General features: G+C 41.5%; 1 pseudogene; it reads right to left on the minus strand.

Annotated features, from left to right (window-relative positions):
- Positions 1-380: 380 nt before the first annotated feature.
- Positions 381-1,057, minus strand: LOC124975567 (STARD3 N-terminal-like protein; annotated as a pseudogene).
- Positions 1,058-4,697: the final 3,640 nt, after the last annotated feature.

Consider the following 4,697-nt stretch of genomic DNA (forward strand, 5'->3'; position numbering starts at 1 on the left):
CTGAGAAATGAAACAAACAAAATTCCATCCTGTGAATTGAAATAAAAGGTATTTCACTTACTACAAAAGTGTTATTTCAACATAAGAAGAAGTCTTTTGATTAGTATATGGCAGATGACTTTCCTTCAATTATTCATTGACAGGTCAGACTCAGTCTCCCTGAAGAGAGAAAGAATCATGACAAGACCTGGATGGCCACAGATGTGTGAATGTGGGAAAATGTCCATGAGGTATCACCATAAATAAATGATTATTAGCTGTTTTACAAAGTCTGCAGTGGATGCCATCATTTCACTATCAATAGGGAGACCCAAATCCATCTTTTTCCCTCGGATGACTTCAGTGAGAGTTCTTCACATTTCATAAAGCAGAACTCAGAGTTATAAAAGTGGTTTTTTACTGTCCTGTTTTTCCTCAGCTTCTTCTTCAGATTCAGGAGGGGAATAAAAAAGACCATCAGAAAGACCGGCAGGTATGAGGGCTGCCCTCTCTGACACATTCTGAACTATCAGGAGTTTGTTTTCTTCTACTGCTTCTTGAGGTAACACTTTGAAATCCAGGAACCATGTCTCGATCCAGGCGAGGATGAATGAAATGGTGGGCAGCACACAGCCAAATGCCCCCCTGGGAGAAGAGCTTTGAAAGGATCACTTTTGCTAGTTAAAAGGCACTGGTCACTGCTGTTTTCAACGCTATTGTCCACCAATGGTGCAGTTTGCATACAGCATATGAGTACCAACACTGTAAAACTAAAACTGCCAAAAGAAATATATCAAAATAAAATGAGTCGTACTGCATCACTTCCTTCTCTAACATGTTCTCAATGCCTCCTTCACATTTAGCTCTATTATACACAGTAACGTTAGAAATAATAGGTCAAAGGTGACAAACAGAAAGTCCTCCTGACATCTGATATGCCTTTATTTTCCCTCCCTTCATATGACTCGGTCCTGGCCATGGGTTGCGTGGGGCTGATGGAGTGGACATCACGGAGAGAAGCCTGGGACTTCTCATTCCCACTGAGCAAATTTTCCATGTTGTTTGGCAGGTGATGCATCCTGGAGGAGGGTTCAAGGAGCCTTTTCCCAACTTCACCATCACTAAAGAGAAGAGACCTCATCTAATGGTTCTGGGCTGGCTGCCCCAGACTGGCCTGGAGACTGTGGCTCAGTGGTGGCACCCTCCAGGGTTCTCTGGGGCAGTGGGACAAGGAGGCAGGCAAAGCGCAGCCCACCACCCACAACCAGATCCCAAGGACATTCTCGAGTATCCCCTAATTTATTATTAATTAGTACTTTCTACTACATAAAGGGGAAAATCCTGTGGTACATTTACACATGCATATAACATGATTTTGTTAAATTCTTTCCATAATTCCTTGTCTTACCCTTCCTTCATCCCTCCCTATCTCCTTCTTATATTCCACTTATCTTCTCTATATATTTATGATTTCCAGTATGCCTCACTGCCCTTTTTCCCTTATTTTGCTCTAGTTTCTACATCTGAGGAATAACATTTAATCCTCGATTTTCTGAGACTGACTTATTTCACTTAGCATCATGTTCTCTGCTTTCATCCATTTACTGGCAAACATAATAATTCCATACTTTATTGCTGAGTAATATGCCAAATGTGTTTATATACCACATTTTCTTAATTCATTCATCATTGAATAGTCAATTCTGTAATTTAGTTATTGTGTTCATTGAAACATTGAAGTGTCTGTATTGCTATAGTATGCTGACTTTAATTCCTTTGGATAAATACCAAGGAGTGGAATAGCTGGGTCATATGCGGTTCCACTCCTGGTTTTTGTTTTTGTTTTGCTTTTGGGGGAATGAAATGGCAATTACCTAAGAATCTTTCATGTTATAAAATTTAGGCAACCAAATTTAATAGACTAGAACTCTGAGAATGACAGGTCAAGGCAAATAAAAGAATTTGGAAAATTCAGAGCTCTGGAAAATGGAGAAACTAAAGAAGTGCATAAAAGAATAAATATCTTAATTAAAATCTGAAATATAAGAAGGCATAGAATTTAATATTTGGTACATAAGAATAGATAATATAAGGCAAAGAACAGAAATGAATATATAATTAAATCAAAGAACACAGATTTTTAAAAAGTCAAATGATGCAACAAAATAGTAATTATAGCCTGTGATGGAAACAGGTTGACAATTTAACTTTGTGATACAGCTAACTCAAACACAAATAAATGTCAAGAAAGAAGATGAGCATAATTTTCAGGCTAGAAGACAGAAGAAACGTGACCATCATGGAACGCTGTTAGAAAAGCTAACAGGGTGGGAATTGATGGATCAAATTACACTGTACAGTTTCCTGGGAATAATGTTCTGTCCTTAGGTCCCTTAAGCCCTGGTCAGGCACTGCTGCTGCTTACTCTTCTTCCATCCTGCTTTGTCTTACCAAGGGCTCCAGCACCATCTCAATCCCCATAGTACCTGCACATGATCCCTCTCACCTCGTGCTTTTGCTCCATCTGTTCCTCCTGTCTTCAAAACTCACACATCCTGGAGTGAACTATTTTTATACTGGGTGCATGAGTTTCCTCAACTGAAACTATGTTTGTGTGTCTTTTTTCTTTTTCTTTACATTTCATGAAGGTGCCCCACATTTCCATCTTCAGAGTCTGAAATAAAATAATTAGTTTTACTCCTGTGTATATACATTCTACACAACTTTCTATTCATCCCTGTACAGGCAGGTTTAAAGTGATTTTCTTCCAGTATTTCCCTCAGTTCTAGGAGCCACATTCTGGACTAAAGTGAAAAAGTGCTATCCAAAAGTTTATAGCATTTATTTCTCAATTGCATTAGGAAGAAGTCTAATGAAAAGAAATGTAATTTTAAAATTAAAATTAGCCTTGTTCAACCACTGTGTCTGTGCAGAAAGTGACTTTGTGCAGGTGGCCTGGGTCCAAAGCAAAGAAAAGACCTGAATCATGGCACTCTATTGCAGCCATGTTTGCATCCTCTGAGTTGTCAGTCCAAGATCTTGTATGGTTGTCGACCTTGTGGGTCAGCCTGTTCCTTGTGTGTGCAAGGGTGTGTGTTTGTGCCTGTGTTTGTGTGTTTTAGGCATGTTTACATATGGTGGCAGGACTAAGAACCACTGAGGATCCCCTTCCCATGAGGGGGCAGACAACCCTCTAGGGCATCCTGGAGACTGGGATTTGTTGCTGTGCCATTTTCAGTGTGTGTGTGTGTGTGTGTGTGTGTGTGTGTGTGTATCTGTGTGTGTGTGTATCTGTGTGTGCCTTGTCTCCTTTTAAGAGTCAGCTCCAGGGTTGGTTGCACATTCTAGTGTTTTGCAAGGAAACTTGTAAGATATCTGGGATCTCTCAGAAAGGCCTAGTGGTTTGCTTCTCAGCCCTGGTTTGTAAGAAAATGGCAGGTTGATCCAATTAAGAATGACAACCCCAGGCAGGAGACTGTCAGCAAAGATTGTGGGAGGGCTCTGGCTGAAGTCCTGGTCGCAGCTCAGCACAGACTCCCTCAGAATCCTGTCCAAGACATTTTTCTTCTCTAGGACTGTGTGTCTGACAAGTAGGTATTTTTAGGTATTTCTTTAGATACAGTAGTAAACCAGAGAGGTTCAACCCCTGCCCTCCTGGAGCTGACATTCTACTGGAAGAGAGAGACCTTGGAAAATTGTGGAGAATAACTATGAAGATAATTGTAGGATGCATTTGACACCATAAGAGCACTAAAAAGGGGGATAGGGTGTTGCCTAGTAGTCAAACATTGCCTAGGGAAATTCATGTAGGTCTAGGGAACATGGCTTGGGGTCAGGTACATTCGGACAGAGAAAGAGGCAGCAGGAGTGTCCATTCATCCCAGTCTGTGCAGGACTGTGAAATCCAGGCTGCATGATTTGTATTCATCTCAATGGGTAGCAGGGAGCTGTAGAAGAAGTAAGAGCAAGGAAGGGTTTGCTTAGAGCTGTCCTTCAGGGTGTCTCAGCTGATAGCAAGAATGAGGGTGGATGTTTTCTACTGGATTATAAAAGAAAATTTCCTTTTACCCTCTCCCTCCTTTTCTTACTTCCATAAATATTTATTGACACATGCTGTGTTCCAGGCTCTGTTCCAAAGGATGCAGATTCAGTACTTACTCACATGCTCTCATTAAGTGTACATTCCAGTGTGAGGACATGTGGATAAATAATATGTCAAAGGTGACAAGTGCCATGTGGGAAATAAAGACTGGAGAGAGATGGAAAGGACTCCCCAGAGGTGGTGGTCAGGGATGACCTCCCTGAGGGCATAACTTTTGAACTGAGAGCTGAAGGAAGGATGTAGACATCTGCAGGAAGGTAGCTCCTGGCAGAATGATCAGCATATGCAAAGACCTTGAATTGTGAAGAGAGAGTAGCAAGGAGACTGATGAAAGCAGAGCCAGTGAAGAGTGTGAAGATGAGACCAGAGAAAGAACAGAGTTCATCTTCAGAGCCTCATGGCTGCTGAAGTCTTTGGATCACACTCTGGGTATGATAGAGGCCCTGGGAGTTTTTTGAGCAGGGAAGATACATGCAAGTATTGGGGGTGAGTGGGAAGGAAGCAAGGGATCTAGATCATCAGGCAAGAAAGGAAATTTCTACCTATTCTTTGCAGAGTTTTGATTATGGGATGGGAACCCCAGGCCCCAGCCTTCACTCCCTGAAAGACGGGAGGT

This window comes from Sciurus carolinensis, unplaced genomic scaffold, assembly GCF_902686445.1.
Source record: "Sciurus carolinensis unplaced genomic scaffold, mSciCar1.2, whole genome shotgun sequence".
NCBI classification, from domain to species: domain Eukaryota; kingdom Metazoa; phylum Chordata; class Mammalia; order Rodentia; family Sciuridae; genus Sciurus; species Sciurus carolinensis.